Here is a 19303-nt window from a genome sequence, read left to right on the forward strand (position 1 = left end):
ACATCTCTACCAAGTGTAAAAACCAAAACATGTTGGTTGTCAAAGTTCCCATCTTTGTCATTTTATTTCTCATGGCAGGTTTTGCACAAGGTTTTATGCAGTCAATCAAAAAATAAATAAATAAAAAAATAAGGAGAAGAAAAGGATTTATGCTTGTTTTTTTTCCTTTTACAATTACTCCATTGTGCACCACAGGACCCTGTTAGCAGACCAAAGGTAAAGATGCAGAAAAGACAGAAACGCAATACACCCGGCGTTTTACCACCATAAAACACTGATTTAGGACCACAGAACTTTATTGTGCCTTGTTATACCTGAATTGAGTCATCAGTGCAGAGGGCTAACTATATGATTTTATGATGGTTCTCAAGCAGAATATGCACACTATTGTATGTTTGCTGATCCAATAACCAGCAGAGAAAGGTAATGACATGAAAGGAGCTGCTGTTTGCTAAACTGTCTGAGACAGATGATTGAGTGATAATCTAGGGAGCCTCAACGCCAGGTCAGTATATAATATAATATCATATAACTGGAGTATATTAAAGTGATGCATGAATACACCCACTAAAATTCTCTAAAACTGTCACTTTTACCCCTAATTCTGGGTGAGAGAAGTTTGGAGTTCTACAGGGGTGTAAAAACCAGGGCTTACAACCTCAACTATGCAAAATGGCAAGATAGCTATGTCAAAAATATCCTCCTCCTCTTACATTAAAGTATCTTCGGGATTTTGTAGAGCAAGTACTTAAAACGGAAACTGCTCGGATGGATGTGTTAATTGGCCAACATAAAAGCCCGGCAGCCTCCAACTTCCTACGTACTTGCTGTGATTTACAAGGCAGTAAAGCAGAATATAAAGAAAATATATAAAATGAATTAAACTTTTGACTTTGTTACCCGCTACTACTTGTGGCCAAGTCATATTGATTGTCATAAATAAATCTGCAATTTGGACTTTATTTAAATATATACACATCTCACATTTAATGATATTAAAAGACAGAAGAAGAGGCAGCGAGACAAAGAAAGGAGATGCAGAGTTGGTGGGTGGGTTAATGGTTGGCTTGGCTCCATGCAGAGAAGCTGACATTAAATCATGCATTGTACTTGTTTGCGTGTGTGTATATGTATAGGTGTGTGTGTGTGTGTGTGTGTGTGTGTGTGTGCATGTGCGTATTGATTGGCTTACACAGCTTTATAGCACTCAGTTGTAAATGTCATGTTTTTACAGGCTACTGTTTGATATAAACCTGATTAAAGTATTTGCTTTCTAACACAGATTGCAAGCAGCAATCAGACAATTACACAGCAATTATGAACCAGCTAAATGATTATATGACAGTCTGATCAAGCAAAGTAAATAAAATGTTTCTGCCTTCCCTCCCCATCACCCTCTATCTCAGTCTTTTTTGTGTGTCTAAATAATTCTGTTCTTACAAAGGCTGCCAATTAAGCAATACATTGGTCTTAAATAGGCACGTATTATTTTTCCACAGCACAAATAGCAAAAGCCCCAATTCAGCTTTACCTTTTGCATGTTCTACATTTTTGGCGATGATATTCATTAAAAGCATGGTGGTATAAAACTCTGTCCCCTTGGAAATGTTTGTGCACTCCATCCTAGAAGGCACTTAACCCTGGAGACCCCCAGAGTAAATATGCAGATATCAAGCAAGTGTAGTACTAGGAAATTATTGTAGCAACAGCTTATGATTCTACTGAGTGATATTTCTGAACCACTGCGCAGGCTTTAAGGCCAATATGTCATTTGTCTTGCTCAGGCTTCACTTAACTGTGGACTTACAGCTACACTTAGTGGCTAAACACCATAACAGCAGGAATACAGGCAAGAGAGAGAAAAGGACTGGTCATAATCTTTGTGTGTTGTTGAAAAAGATTTTACTTCCCTTAAATCTTAAAAAGCATCAGTGATAAAGTGAGAATAGGGTCAAGTAGTCTACAAACCTCATATACATTGGGATGGTTATTTAAATGTATAGTCAGTTAGTTTTTCAGTTTAAATACAAAAAAGAGTATTGTACTTATAAATATACACTAATTAGTGTATAATGACAACAAATTGATGCATTCTCATTACCGAAGAATTAATCCATAAAAAATAAAGAGGAGGAGGCACCAGTTTATGGTGTCAAATGCCATCTTGAATACAGTGGTCTAGATTCATCAGGTTTCATGGAGATTTCATGGAGGTAAATTTTAATTTGTATCTGCACTTTCAGACTCAAAAAAAAAGAAGAATCGTATCTGTGTTTTCTCATTTGAGAAGACACAGATCTGTGTTAACTCAGATTCACATTTACTTCACAAAAGAAGTGAAAACGTGAAGGAAGGAGAAAACACAACTGGCATCTTCATTCCTCCTCAACTTAAGTCTCATCTCCTGAACTGGAGTCAGGTCTCTGAACACATAACAACATGCATAAACTTGCTTATTTGTTCCCAATATTGTCCCACAATGACTTATTATCAGCAGATTGGTGACACCAACTCTCATCAGACAGCTGAGAATAAGCCAAACCCTGCCAAAAGCTAAGTTAACATTATGCCAGCTAATGTTAGGTTCCAGTGTCCTAAAAATCACACTTTTGATAAACAGTTTGATTACATTCTAACATCATATGAGAGTTTAATTCCAATAATGTTAGATCCACTTTATTAACGCTATCTAAAAACACAAAAACAGCAGGGCTTACTGATAGAAAGGTTCAGGATTTCCTCACCAACTCACTTCCTCTGTCATCAGACAGAACTGAGCTTCAGTGACTCATCGACTCGTATCAGGTTCCTTTCAACAAAATTTACAACCTCCTCTAAAGTAAATAGGTTTGTACACATATCGACAGCTGAAGTATACAACAGACTAACATCCTACACTCACTGCAGCAGCCAGAGTTGTTTGTCCTACAGCAGCCACCATAACCTGGATTATGCACTTGAATTGGGAGGGGTAAGAAAAAAGTAATGAGTTTAGTGCAAAACAGAACAAATCTACTGACACCTAGTGGGGAGATTATAAAAACTGTAAGCTTTCATGTATTGTTGGTGCTAGACGAAAAACATTAAAATAAATGAAAATATGCTGGTAAAGTGACCTGACCACATTAACTGTGACTTCAAGTTTTGCTTATGGAGGACATGTAGAAGACAAACATGTCTCCAAATCTCTCCATGAGAAGAAGTATAAAAGATAAAAGACATTTTAGTGCTTCAGTGTTGGCTTTACCACACAGAAGGTGGTTCTAAAAAAATGTAGAGTTCTAAAAACATGTAATATATCACAATTTTATATATTTATATATTTCTTTAAAAACATGAATAAATATTCAAACCCTTGCTTTGACTTTTTGTTTCTTTCAACCAAATCCTCTCTTTCAGAAAACTAAATGTGTCATAAATTGAATTAGTTTATCTTATGGCTAAATTTGGTTTTGCTCCACATAACATTGCTATGGTTGCTATGGCTGTCTCTGTGAGTTTTGGAAAATGAGAGAGACAGCTATAAAAACACAACAACAGAAGTAGCAAAATATATACTAAAGGAAATTCTATGGAAGAAATTCATGTCTATTAATTTCCAGCACTGCCTCCCACTATAGTGAGTATTAAGAGACTTTTCATAAGGAAATCTTAATGACATTTAGTTACAGCTATGTAAAACATTTTATTTTTGCCTCAGAGGCAGTCACATAAAGTGTGAGTACTCAACTCTGTTTGTGTGTGTGTGTGTGTGTGTGTGTGTGTGTGTGTGTGTGTGTGTGTGTGTGTGTGTGCTCCAGGTTATGGGGACAGACACATATTATAGGATACTTCTTTTTTAAGGGACAAAAAGCGAGTCTATTAAATTTAGAGTGAGGATAAGAGCAGCTTTTAGGTAGGTATATTTATGCATATATGTTCTGGAGGGTTGTTACAGAAAATAAATGTAAGTCAAGTTAAAGTCATCTCAAGTCACTGACATAATTGCTTGCATAATTGTGTGTGTGTAATTGTTGTCCATGTGTGTGCCTGAGACAGCCATGTCTTTGAGTGCACATTTTTCTCTGTATATTAAAGACTCCAAGGCAATGGATTCCTGATGTTTCTGTGAATATGCATGGATGTCTGTATGCATAATTAATTTGTTGAGCAAATGTCATTGCATATGGGACTAGAATGTAAATCCAAGTTGTTTTTTTCCCCCTGCAGAACATATAGCTAGGGTTTAGCATTTTACTTTGTTCTGCACTTGTGTGGGATGGATTTTTCTACATCTATGCAGCTTGTCAAACAAAGATGCACGTCAAACAAATTACAAAGATTAAAAAACAAAGTAAAAAACAATGTAATGAGTCAGATATTTCTAGATTTTCTTCAAATGACTATTTAGCGCCAAAACTGAAAACAAACAAACTGCTTCAAGTGTGGTCAAGCCAAGTAGTGTGGAACTGCACAACTGGTGAGTGTGCGTCTGAATGCTCAGCAATTCATCCAAAAGCTGTTAAAGGATAAAGAAATCAGAAAAAGTGCATTAGTGCCACCTAAGGTGGGCACAGTAAAACACAGACACTAAAATTGAGGCTGAAACTGCATTTGATGTGGAGGTATCGGCTTGTTGTATTTCAGGTGGATTTAGCGTAAAAAAATGCTGTTATGGTCAGATATTATTATTATTATTGTTGTTGTTATGTTGGTCATATCCTCAAGGATTTCCCTTTTTTGTTTTGTCATTTTTCACTTCCTGCCAAGAAGATTGAAGGGCAAAGTATGCTCCCTAAGAATCGGAACTCTTTCCCATCTGGTCTGTATGGTACTAACAAGAAACATAAAAGGGATATATTGTTTTAATATAGCCCATGTTTTACTTTTATGTTGCTTGAGATGTGGTGGTCTTGTTTCAGTAACATTTAATTGCTTGAGGACTACAGAGAAATGCTACATGGGAACAGGGCATAACTTATTATCCTATAAATCACTTTGTTCAGTGCACTTAATCTGCAGAATAAAATGAAATTCTAATAAGAGATATAATATAGGAGTGTTTGTCTTTTACAACATACAGTGCAAGTATTCCACGAGTGCTCACGTTCTTTCCTTTTTTAACAGTTTGACATTAAATCTTCAATTTCTCCTGTAAACAATTAAAAGAAAGTATGAGCATTCCCCTAATAGCATGGCACATAGAAAAGATGCATGCTTTATCACAGAAAAGATTACCTGCTTAGTACCATAAACAGTGGAATGTCTTTTTAAAAATGTGCAGCAGAAAGATTGCAATCAAGCACTGAAAGCTGGGCTGGGGAAAAATTACAAACGAAATAAGAAGAATGAGGAAAATAATTCACACAGATGAGAAGAAGCTGCAATAAACCACATTTCTCAGTGGTGGCACAATTGTGCTGTGAAAGTAATTGTCCCACACTTGTAGACTGAACATTAACGCCATAAAGCATTTCTTAACATCAGTAGTTCTTTTCTTTTGACTTTGCTTGTTGTGGCATAATACTTTTATCATAATTCAAATGAATATGATGTAATCAATCAGCAAAAAAAAGAAGAAAAAAAAAGGAAAAAGAAACAGTATTTTATACTGAAATCGTTTAAAATATCAGAATCAGCATAATCTTTATTTGGCCAAGTTTGTCCATGCAAACAATTTGACTCATGTTCATTTTGCGCTCTACTTAGAATAAACATTTTTAAATGTAATTTTTAAAATATAAATAGGCTTATATACACAAGATTATATATACACAATGTTTTAATATGATGAGTGTCATGATCTGGGTGAGTGCATTGTTTTTCCACAGAACTGGGCTCCACCTTTGGGCGGACTTTTCAATCAGCCACACCTGTCTGCAATCAAGCTACCAGCATTTAAGACCAGCACTTACAACTGACACCTGCCAGCTAATATCTACAGCTAACCTGCGTTGGCGCTAAGTCGCGAAGCTCTTTCTAGAATTAGGGTGTTTTTTGTATTTTTGCTCAGTGTTTTCTCCTCGCTCTAGTTACCTGCCTGGGGATTACATTACATTTGCGTACAATACTTACCTTCATGTGGACGCTGGTCTTCTGCAAAAGTGGTGACACTCCATTCATCAGGGCATACCACCGGCCTGTTTTCCTACCACCGGTACTGGACTCATTCTACTGTGTGTGTGTCCACACCGCTGTAACTGGGCGTTAATATGCTGAACATAGTACAACCTAGATGAACCTCAGGTATTCATTATAATAGTGCAAATTGTGCAGTGAAATGTGCATAGATTGTGAGTAAATTAACAGTGGGCTATTTCACAGTGTTCAGAATAACTCCTGTAAATCTTAATCATAATCATAAGAATCGTTATCAGAGACTACATAGCTGAAACACAATAAGCTTCAATAATACAACTTCCAGTTCAGGCAAAAATGCAGGAGGCATCAAAACAGAAGAACAACAAAGCTTTTGAACAAAAAAAAACACACCAGCACTTACCAACCACTTTAGCTTTAATACACTAACTCATTAAGGATTCACAAACAATAAATACATGTTAGACTATATAACATTCATGAACTAAAAATTACATAAGGTAACCAAAGCCCTGGGCTCCATTATAAACAACTACATAATTTTCTTAGTTTCAATATCAGCTTGACCAGCAGTAGCTTCAAGGTTAAGCATAAAGTAAACCAGAATAAGTGATTTAATGCAACAATACCAGCAGCAAGTTAACACTAGCCACTATGCAGCTCCCTGTTACAATAGGGTATTTAAGATGTCCATCTAGACCTCATGATGCCTAAAGATCCTGCACAAACACTTCCATTAGCCTGTACTAAATATGAGTGCTAGATGCCACTTGATTGCTAGTAGTCAGGTGGTAGCCACACAATGATCTTTCACGGAATTAGCTCTGTTCTTGTGCCTGCAACACTGAACTTGAATAACTTTCTAGTTTAACCAGTAGAGGGCACTGAAGGCTTTGCTACCTGTGCCTAGCTCATGCATACCCTTTGCAAATGATTTTATTCTCATGGTCAAGAACAAAATCATTATAACACAAAATAATTGCTTAGTTGTGTGAGTGTTAAGCCTGTCATTTAAACTGGATTACTATCTATTTAGTAAGATCCGCTAGATTTTCGGGCACAGGTTAGAGGACTCGAATGACTGTTGTTAGCAGTTAGTTTGTGATTAGCATAAAGCTAATGGTTAGAGATTATGGCCATTTACTCCATGGAAATTTTAATTATAACCAAATAAACTTCCAATTGTTGGATTAAAAAATCAGATTTAGTCTGGACTACAGAGTGTGTCATCCTCAGTCTGCAACACTAGCTCTTGCAAATGTCAAGCCTGTGGGAGCTTTGCAGTTGAAGGAGTGTCATGAAATGTCATTTTCTGAGGCCATGACAACAGTCCCAAATATCCTTTATGCTGAATGTGACCAGAATCCACAAGTAATCACTTTTAGAGTCCTAAACTAAAAGACCTTAATTTATGTCCACCAGAGGGAACCATCGTCCTGTCTCCTACTTCCTCCACACCGTTGCTCAGGGCGTTTCTCACTTATCATACAGGCCGGTTGCCGGGTGCATGTTACAGCTCAAGGTAATGCTTTTGCAAACATTACTTTCTTCTTGCTGATGTCTTTCTGCAGGGGGAGGGAGGGTGTTGGTGATCAATATGTGCAACATGTGTTTTTGTTGTGATGCTGGGATTGATGATTGGAAATGGCTGTCATTATGCAATGTGATTTAAAATCCTGACCACATCCTACAAAGAATTTTGCATTATGAAAGCCAGTAGGTGATTTTAATCAATAACTTTAGGAAGAAAAAACTGTTCTCGTCGATGTAAACAAAATATGAACTGAAGCATTCATAAAATATTCCACAATTTTAAATTTATCCACCCATCCATTTTCATAACTGATTTTTCATCTTAGGGTCATGGCATGGCTGTAGGCTATCCCAACAAAGCGCAAGGTGCACGCTGGACAGGCTAGCAATCTAACACAGGGCTAAGACACAGAGAAGCAGACCGCCATACAGTGTTACATAAACACATAATCCAATTTAGAATCACCAGTTAACTTAAGAAGGAAGAAACCCACACAGGTCCAGGGAGAAGATGTAAACTCGACACACTAAGGTCACCAGCAACTGTTGCTGTGAGGCAACAGTAATAACCACTGGACTACTGTGCCACTCAATCTCATCATCATGGGAGACTTCACATAAACCCCAGAGACAGAAAGCCACACACAAATAGCCTTTTTTTTTCTTTTTTACCTCTTATGCCCAAACCAGTACACCATCTCTACAATCTGCAATCTACAATCTTTCCTATGTGACTGCAAGCTTTGACTGCAATCAGAGTATTTCAGAATTGTCATTCCATCATTTTAATAGGAACTTATTTCTTATGCTGTACAAGTTTATAATGTGCTCAGAGCTATAAATAATTTTAGTATTCTCCGCACTGCAGAGTACATGTGAAGCTAAGACAGAAAGGATGGTATAGGATAAAACAGCTGGGTACTTTCTGCATCAGTTGACTGGATCCCCACTAGTGGCCAGTGGCTCTGCCTATTTGTAATACTTGTCCTTATTCTCAGGCGTTTTATGCTCTTCTCTTGGGACATCTCAACAAATAAATCTCGTAGAGCACCTGCTGTCCATTCATTCTTTCTTTGCTGGATTTTTCTACTTTTTTCTCATTAGGATCATGTTTATACATAAATGTTATTTTTACATAAGTTTAAAAAGACTAATCTTCATTATCTACATAAATATGTACAGACATACAGTCCAGGCTTAGTGACGGCATGTAATATATGGTATTTTTCCTGCTAAACAAATGATCACATTCATTATTTTACAGAAAACTCCCCTCCCCCCCCCCCCCCATTGCCTTACCCCTCAGATGCCATAAAAAAGTACAAGAACAAGTAAACCCACAGAGAATTACCACCCAACTCTCATGCAGAGTCAGCAGAGTTGGGTGAGAATTCTCTGTGGGTTTACATGTCTTGAGCACAGTAATACACAGCCCAGCAATTCAAAGATTGATCAGAAACAGCTGAGAACTGTTCTGTTTTAGCCAGCTGGTTTTAAAACATTGCCTTTTAAAAGATGAAGATTATGTTTTTTTCACCTATTCCCAGTTGGATTCTTGCATATTTGCTGAAGTATAATACAGCCAATTATCATGTCTTACAGCAGGGCACGAGCTTCATGGTCCTTACCAACTTATCACTAATAAGAATTGGTGCAAAAGCCCCATTTTACTGACGCATAATCCCACTCCACACCCCGAGCTGTTTACACACAGTGAAAAGATGTCAATGAAATCAGGATATAGGCTGTATAGACAGCTGGAAATGGCAGGGTGGTTAGTGAAATCGAGCTAGATCTGTTCATTCCAGTTGTGAAGCTCATCATAGCTGCAGTGCATATTATGTTAAAGTGTGAATTGATCCTTTCATATTAGGCATTTTGCAGCGCAAAACTTTCTTACAGATTGTTCCATTAACTTACCATTGTTCTTTTTGTTCTGCTAGGAAGGAAGACTGTATGGTAACTGACTCCGTTTTAAGTCAAATCTTAAAAGTTACAGTGTGGTTAACTTATGCTTACTAGATAGGTGCAATAGGTTACTGTGTTCTGGAGGAAGGCAGAGTAAAGGAAGGAAATAGAGGGACAGAATTCTTCGGAGGGAAACACCGACCAAAAGGCCTTAGTGAGAGGGGAGGAGATTGCTAGTAATGTTGTAGAGTTAAGCAGTCAAGTAATACTGGTCTTTATTCATCTCTGAGGAAATTCTCTGAGGAAAGTCCCAGAACTCAAGAGGACATAGACGGAAAAAAAAAAGATATGGCAGATAAAGAATGGAGACAGAAATGGTTAAGATTCTGTTGTGTTAACTGAACTGCTAACTGAACCCTTCCTACTAAATCCCAAATTCACTGTCAAGTAGTTACTGCCAAACGTTACTTTCCAAACATAGTGGTACAACAGACTTCATTGGCTCCATTACAGGTCTGATGTGGAAGGATATTGTGTTTTTACAGCTGAAAAGCTTTCAAACACATGACCTTTGGCAACCAATGCTACACCAGCATGTATTTCTCCTGTTTTTAAAATCATAGAAAAGCCCTTGAGCAACTCATGTCACAAGAGAGGTCATAAAGTAACAGGACAGCTATAACAACACATCTGTAGGATGACAGATCAGTTCAGTATCAGCTCTTTAGTGTCAGCATTAGACAGCAAGAGGGAGCAAGGACATCTCGGTTAAAATAATTTGTACTGTGCAGACATTGGCAAGCCAGGGCTCAGATTTAAGGGGACATCACTCGGAAGGAAATCTTCATCAGTTACTGAAATAGAAATCACAGGAATACCGTTATCTTCCAGTGTTTCACTGGAAGAAAGGATTTTCACACTAAAGCACTGATGACAGGCGGGACATGTATCATGATAATGTGTCAGGTAAAACGCAAGAGATATTATGAGATACATCGACAATGGTTTCATTTTGCTCCTAATGAGTTAAGGAGTTAATAAATTAAGCCATTGTAATGCATCCATCACCACTCTAGCTTGAGTGGTATTGCATTACAGTGGCTCAGTTTGCCCATCAGTGGGTTATGAGGATGGGCCTTTGATGGTGTGGCAAATTTACAGGCATACCGGAAATGGTGAAAACAACCCTCTCCAGTTTCTGCTGTAGTGCTCAGTGTGTGAACATCATTAAACAGCAAGCTTATACTGTCAGAACATTTATAAACACGTGTCTTGAGTAGAACAATTAGTTGGGCATTTTCTTTGGACAGTCAGGGAAACTAAACAGAAAGGGCTTTGCTAAAACAAAAATCAACCAGTTGCACTTATGTTGTGCTGAAATTGTCAAATTTGAATTTGTCAAAAAAAAAAAAATCTATAAAGTTTGCAAGCTGTGAAAAGTTCTCTTTACTACATAATTGAATTTTACATGGTTGTGATGTTGTGGATATGCAGTTTAGACAATATGTGCAGGAGGGAATACAAATGATCAGACATCTTGGAACACATCCTCTTAATGGGAGATGTACATAATGCTGTGCTGAGATCTATAATCAGACTACCTGGAGATACAACTAGCAATGCTGAGGATGAAATACAGTTTATAGTCTACACTGAAGTTGCTGGTATTCATAGGGGAGTAAGCCCAGAGGTCTGTAGCCTCTTTGATCAAGTAGAAATGAATACCAGATTGCTTGTTGTCATTCCTGTGTCATCAACTGGAACTGAAAATGGATTTAGCAGTCTCTGGAGGCTCAAAACTTGGCTCTGTAGTGCTGTGTAATGGACACTCCTAAATAGTGTAAAAGTCTGTCAGAGAAGAAAAAAGACTAAAGTTGGCACTAGTATGTTGATTGCACCCACACCAGACTGGATTTGTGCATTTTTCTTATTAATGGCTTAAGTTTGCCCCATGTGGTTAACATCCAAGAGCTAGGTTCAGGCTCTGAAGGAGAGAAGTATTCGAGTACATCACGGCTGAAGTGCTGGAAATAGTCAGTGTCGATAAAGACTTCTATCGGCCAGTGTATGCGTGACTCAAAACTCACTACTGCCTTGCTAAAAAGCAATATTTTCTATAGTGTATCAGATGCAGTGTTCTTTTTCATGTACCGTACAATACAGATCAACAAAAAAACTTATATGTTGTTTTAATAAGTGCCACTCAGTGCAGATCACACACTATAAAAGTCAGCAGTAGGAACAAGTTTATCTCAGTATGGACTGAATGTGAGAGTGACACTCCTCACGCAACCTGCTGACATCCCTGAGCTTTAACGCCAGTATTTGTCAGAGCTGATGAGCTTCAGAGACTCTTATGCTTAAACTGACCCCAAGGTGGTTTCCTTTCAGTATCAAGAGCCGCAGGGCAAGCAACTGTTCAAAGATAATCATATGCATTTTTTAAAAAGAGAACAGTATTATTCTTGTTTTATTTATAGACCAGATAACCAGATACTTACGTTTAAATGATGTATGGGCTAGTTCAACAACAGTCTAATTACTAGAACTGGGAATAAATGTGTTTAGCATTTATAGACTTGTTCTCCTTTTATTGAAATTACTTTCTATTTCTTCTTTAACAAAATATGGATTTTTTTAAAAAATATGGAATTGACTTAACTAAGGGTCACTAGATCAAATTAAATCAAAGTTGTGGTTTACTGTGGGGGGGGGGGGGGGGGGGGGGGTGTAACTGAAAGGCTCAGTTACCTTTCAGTGTGGTAACTGAGCCTCCGGGCCCCTCTCAAATGACTGAACTCCTCACCTATCACCTATATCTCTAAAGTAGAGGCTAGACACATTTTGGAGAAAGCTCACTTTTGAGGGTAGGGATGTAGATCATCCAGTAAATCGACAGCTTCACTTTTACGCTCAGCTCTTTATCAAGATGGAGTGGCATAGCATCATCATCACTACAAAAGCAATCCAAATCCCTCTGTTAATGTCTCACTCTCCTCTCCCCTCAATTGTAAACAAGACTACAAGATATCTAAACTTCTCTCCTTGGCTACCAACCATGACACAAAGAGCCAGCCTTTTCCGGCTGAGGATCATGGTATAGGATTTGGAGGTTCTGATTCTTATTTCCACCGCTTCACAATCTGCTGCAAACCATGCTGGTGCAAGCTGGAGGCCAACACCTGATGAAGCCAACAGACACATCATGTAAAAAAAGCAGAGTTGAAATTCTGCCTTTGCATGGAAATTATGTCCATAAAGATTATGAACAGAATCAGCGACAAAGGGGAGCCCTGGCGAAGTCCAAGATCCACCAGGAATGAGTTCAACCTATTGCTGGTAGTTCCTGCAATGCTTGTACAGGGACCAAATGGCTCATACTATAGCAACAGACAAGACACTCCATCTTCCTGAAGCAATGCTTAGATTCATTCACTGAATTTGTTGAAAAGGCTTCTTTTCTATAGATGTAAACATCTGTTTTCATCTTGTTCAATTCAGTTGTGTAAATCTCCAAAGAGCAGTAAACCTTAGAGCAGCAACAGCAGCAACACAGGTCAGCTGATCACAGCTTGCACACAAACAAAAGCTACTGGAACTCTCAATAGCAATCATTGTTAGTTGTGATTGTTTTCCTCATGCTGAGCCACTACAACTGATCCTAAGATTCCCCGCTTGCCGAATTCCACTTTAACCACTGAATGTACTAATTCTTTCTGTTTAGGTGTGGAAGCACAGTAAAGAAAAGATTGTATTTATATGTCCTAATATTATATAGCATGAGGTTAAGTTAGTTTTGCACAAAAATAGCTGGAGCCTGTACTTTTTCACTTTTACTGGAACAAAGAAGTTAAATCAATACTTTTTCAGTACTGTATATGTTGTTCTACTTAAGTAAAGAATGCCTGTATTTTTGCTACGTCTGCTTCAGACAATGATCACACCATAGAACATAGCAGGTGTACACATAAAGTCTTTATTCTTTCCTTTTTCTACTATAAATACCGTCAGACCCACATCTTAATTTTTTTCCGCAATGATATGACTTCCCAGGACAGATCATTAAAGGTCATGGAGATAACCAAGATTTCATTTAATCTTATGTGATCTAATCCAACATAATGTAATATAACATAATATAATCACACACATAGGGCAGAGCGGTAGCATAGACCTGGCATTCTAATTTGTCTGCAAATGCAATAAAAATTGCATTTAGATAGGACATTAGTGGAGTACAGATGTGTAAACACAGAATAATGCGAGGAAACATTTCCCGTATGAAAAAGTCATACTCTACCCTTTTTTAGACACACACATATTCTAATATGTATGTATTCCGGTATGACTACTCATATATGAAGTGAATAATTATCTTTTAATAACAGTGTATGTCAAGAACTGGGATAGTTAAAACAGCTGTTTATCACTGAAAATCTCCATGTGAGAAATATACCTTTATGAAGTTACATTTGTCTCCATGAGATTCATGTTTTTGATCCGTTGTTACTGGTTTTACTGGCCAACTACTTGGTGTTTAATATTATAATGTTTGTTGTGTCTCACAACTCATCTTTTCTCTCTCTACTCTCTTCTTACCCCCGCTGGTTAAGACAGATGTCAGTCATCTCTGTTAATAGAGACCACCACAACTAAGGAAATGTTTTTGTTTCTCTAACATTGTAAGGTCTTGCTTTGTATTACTTAGGTTTTTGGCTGGTGCTGTGATACGATACTACAGTATAATGTCATGAATATAATTTTATAGACCAATAATGAAATACCTCAGGATTCTGATGTACAGTGTACTCATATGTAAAAAATAATTAATCTCTAGAGTACCTAGGTAATAGTCAAAGATATTTCCTGCCTTGGACGAGCTCTCCATCCTTCGCTTGCATGCACATTTTGTTCTAAGGATTAATTTCCTTAAAACAGCATAGTTTAACAAAACTCCTTTGCCTGTAAATCAGCTTCCCAACTTGCAATTTCCATTTGAAATTTTGTTTTATGGCACTGCCTCAATTTGTGGAAGTTGTTGAAAACTAATGATGCAAAAGTCATGATTGTCAGGAGCATCCTGAGCCTCATTAATGTGAACACAAAGACTGAAAACATCCTCTGAACCTATCTAATAGCAGTCCATGTGGACAAGAAGGACACACTTCATTGATGAGCGGCTGATGAAATGGTTGCGGTTTGTAGTGTATTGCTCTGCTGAGGGTCACCTTGACAGTTCCTACTGTTGAAATCATGAGGCTTCCATAATAACCCTCAGATTTTATTATATAATAGTAGGCTTTTTCCTGGCTCAAAATGGGCCTTTGGGGGGTGATGACGCGCAACAGTATGCATGATTGGCTCGTTTATAGCAAGAGAAAGTCTATAGTTCCTTATTTGACAATAATCTTTGCATTTTTCTGTTATTTCTGACCAGGGTGAGCTGTTCATTATTGATAAAAAATGATGGAAGATAAACAATATAGGAAGCTTTTCACCCAATAAAATAAATAAAGATAAATAAATAAATACAACAGACAGTAGAGCACTTACTATCTATCAATATCACAAATTAACAGCTGCATAGTTTTATTTTTATTTAAAAATTATATGAGCTCCTACCTCACGAATATGAAATGAAAATATATTACATGGATATGGATAATATGGATAATAAATAGCTTTTCACAACATTGTGAGCGTCAGTTGAAGATCTTGACCGGCCTACACAGACAAAAGTTCCTATGTTTCTATAACCTAGTTAACCTAGTTTTCCACAACACAAAACCTGGACAAAAGGTCAATTTTCAGTAAAAAATACCACATATAGTAGATGATGACCTCAGTAATTCAGAAACGCAGGGCACAGACTGTATATAAATGATGGATCCAGCTATTTTCCAGATACTGGATTTGGAAGTAAGCATATTTGGACCAATGTGTTAATTGATGTGCTACCAAGACACTAGCTATCTTGGTTAGCATCAGTAAACTATATTAGTGTATCCCACAAACACATACTTAAATAAAAGTGCCAATATAAATAAAAATAATGCTGGAATTTGACACACTGAAAAAAAAAAACTACCATAAACTTTTTGGATTGAATGTTAAAGTGCAGGTAACAGAAAAAAACCATATGATCTGAAAGGCACCAGCAGCATAAACACGATGGCCATTGCTTTCCATTGCTACTACTGTCATTAACTAACAGTAGTAGTAGTGGAAAGCCTTAAAAAGCCACCTGAAAAATGTACAATGAGTTTTATTTTGGTATTATATATTTCAATACATTTACTGTATATAGCTTTAAAACCTGAAGGTTGTTCCTTTGGCTGTGTACAACTGTTTGCCACTGAGTGAAAGTTTAAATTCTTCTTTTGGATTCACCCTGAGGCAATGCTTTTTCTGAAGGCTGAAATCTCTGCCCTTGACTTTAGAAGCACCTGCTACACGCTGCCTTTGTTCATTTTGTAATCATCGGTCAGTGCGTTTCTTTCCCCCCTTTGTCATTAAGATACATCCTGGTCTTTTCGTTGAAAAAGGCAAAAACATGGATGTTCTGAGAGATCTCTTCTTAGGCCTCAGAATTTGAATCTGACTTGCTTAAGGACTTTTCTGTTTTCGCATGTTAGTGTTTACATTTTTTAGAGGAAGAGAAATAACAAATGTGATAGTGGAAGAGGAAGAAGGTTAGATAAAGCAAGAAGCAGGTAGTATTACCTGGTACTGTATGTGGTACACCAAACTGATGCTGAATTGTGATGGAAGGTGACACCTTTCTGAAGCAGTAAAAGTCCCCATGAATCACACAGCTTTCTCTCTCCCTGTATATCTTACTTTCTTTTTTAATCTTCCTCTTTTTCTGCACTGTGACATGTACTATACCTGGCTCAAAGCACTATCCCTAGCACATGTGATGTGTTAGGGAGAAATTAAGTGTATATATATATATAGATATATAGATATATTAGACCCTTCACGACTTCAACAACAATAATGAACTTCTTTGAGTTGTTTAGTGTTAAAAGCAATATGATTTGTGAAAATCGTCCAATGAACTGGAATCATCCATTTAGGCAAAAAGGTTATGTTTTGCGTCACATCTGTGACAAATAGTGAGTCTTTAAGGTGAATTCACAATACAAATAGCAGTGCACACCCCGTAGACATTTTCAGGCCTCATGTGGGGAACAGCAGTGCATTTCAAATAGCATCACATCTTTTATGATCAGATTTCAGCGGAAAATATTGAAAAGACAAGTGTAAGCAAGGCCTGCATTTTTTTGCCCGCTTGCAAAGAGGAAAAACAGATTTAAAATAGAAGCTCCTGCAGCAAGCAATACACAGTACTGATAATCAGAGCTGACATGCTACTTCGTGTGTGCAGGGGCAATGGGAAAGCCACACTTTAGGGTTCTATTTTGTGAGCTTGTGTACATTTGTATATTTGTTTGTGTGGAGTTGTTTTGTATGACTTCTTGAGGGCAAAGGGAAGCCTATTCCAATAGGGGGAAAGAGGAAGAAAAAAGGCGAGAGGATGAGAGCCAAAGAGGGGAAGAGGGGCGCTGATTGATGTAAGAAGATGTGCCCAGTGAGCAAAAATCGGTTCTGACAATTCCCAATTCAACCCTTTTCTTAGTGTATCTGCAGCAGTAACTATGTGCATCAGTACTCTGGTTGTTGCTAAGGGCCTGTAATACATGTGGATGGTGAAATTTGGGCTGGAGTCACATAATGCAATTGATTTACTCATATGTATTTTGTTAGAAAGTAATTTATGAAATAATGCAATCCAGGCTTCTCTTTACTGTACAGGAAAAGAGAAAACCCCAGTACATTTTAACACATGATTTTTAAACAAGTTGCATTTGCCTGCTTCAAAGAAGATTGGATTGCCACATCTGTGCTACATTTTCTAAACTAACAACTATGTGTGAGGCTACAGTATACAGTGCTGGGGAAGTAAGTAGTTACACACAATGAAATGATTTCATCAAATATAAAAGGAAGAGTAATTGTAATGAGTTACTGAAGAAAATAATGTAACTGATTTGATCAAAAAAGTGTTATTTGCTAGTTCGTGTTGTTCTTGCGGCAACATTGATTATGACGTTATCAAAACAGCACCAGCAAGACAGTTTCAGATTGCTATATAACCTATTGCCTTTTAACATCACTACCCATATGGCACACCATTTTTGTGTCAGTTTTCAAGAAGGGTCATAAATAAAATTTTATGATGGATTTTTAAGCATTATATCCAACACTGCTAAAGAAGAGAGTTTGTCCTACTTTCTAATAGCAGTTTCATCTACCTTGTTAAGCATAATTTGAGTGGAAGCACTCATAAATTGTTTTAGCAATACTTGCATGGGTTGTTTCGTATGGTAGAAACAAACAACCCCTGTCGTTGTTTAGTTGGAGGTCTGGTTGGAAATGAAATACTACGTTTTATTTTTGGGAACTACCGACTTGAAATTCTGAGTAATTGGAAGCACCCACTGCTTTGTCATTTTTCCAAGAGAGGCCACAAAACTAGTTTCAGCCAATGACTCTGGAAGGAAAGTATCCAACCATTTGACATCAACCAGCTTTATGGATTTTCAGGCACTGGTCCATGCAGTCTAAGGGCTTTTAAGAGTGGGACAAAGAGGTGGTGGTACAAATGTGTATGCACAGAGGTGTGGACTCGAGTCACATGACTTGGACTCGAGTCAGACTCGAGTCATTAATTTTATGACTTTAGACTTGACTTGAAAAAATGTTCTAAGACTTGTGACTTGACTTGGACTTTTACACCAATGACTTGGGACTTGAATTGGACTTGAACCGGTTTACTTGAAAAGACTTGATATTTTACCCCAAATATAAAATTTAACACGCATATTATATAGAGATTGAAAATGTAACGTCATTCACGGGTAGAACCGCAAAGGATTCTGGGAACTCGTGGCAAGCGGTACTAGCGCACGCAGGCTTTCAATTAAAATCAGTTATACAGCGATAAAAAGAAACACAAAAATGTCAAGAAGCTGTTGTATTATTAACTGCAATAGCCGGTCGCATGACAGCCACGGGAAGCCGACGGGTAAAGAGATCGGTTGTTATCGGATTACGTCGTTGAAGAGAAATTGTTCGAGCCATGTTTCCGAAGTAATAAAGAGGCGACTGGATTGCAGCCATTCAAAGACCAATTATAACGTCCCAGAACACTCCAGCTCACAGGTTAGTCTGCTCCAAGCATTTCCACACAGGTCAGTCTGCTGTTGTAGTTAATGCGTCATTTTTCTTAACATAATTGGTGATATAGGTTACAAGCAAGTCTGGCGCTGAACAGAAATTGTCGCGCTATGCTCCTTTATTTATTGTGTTTATTGTGCATAAATAGTGAATTGTCCTGACACAATATTGCGTTTCGCTTCTGTTATTATGGTACATTGACAAAAACATATACTTTTATTCACAGGATAAAACAGTTGTTTTGTATCACTAATTGCCCAGTACGATTACAGCATACAGTCTTATTGTCACTGCTACATTTCTGTGATGCTACCAGAAATTATTTCCACTGCTAATTAATTACCGTTGAGCTCAAAGGTCCTATTAATAAACGGTTAACGAATGTGTATTTATGACGACGATTTGTGAGACTGGTAAACTTATGATACATACGATGGTCTTTACTTTCTACACGGTGCATTTCAAGGTCCTGCACCCATCCGTCGGTAAACTGTACCTGGGCTTGTTGCAGTGACCGGAAGTTACTAAACTTCATGAGTGT

At 37.6% G+C, this 19303-nt stretch overlaps 1 protein-coding gene across 1 annotated transcript in view; it reads left to right on the forward strand.

Annotated features, from left to right (window-relative positions):
* The first annotated feature begins 5902 nt into the window (after positions 1–5902).
* unc13c (unc-13 homolog C (C. elegans)) overlaps positions 5903–19303 on the forward strand; it is a 187602-nt gene continuing 174201 nt past the window's right edge. Inside the window, exons 1-2 of the mRNA XM_026172660.1 lie at positions 5903–6225; positions 7501–7600. The gene's annotated coding sequence lies outside the window, so the exon portion shown is untranslated. The remainder of the gene's footprint in view (positions 6226–7500; positions 7601–19303) is intronic.

This window comes from Astatotilapia calliptera, chromosome 1, assembly GCF_900246225.1.
Source record: "Astatotilapia calliptera chromosome 1, fAstCal1.2, whole genome shotgun sequence".
NCBI lineage: Eukaryota > Metazoa > Chordata > Actinopteri > Cichliformes > Cichlidae > Astatotilapia > Astatotilapia calliptera.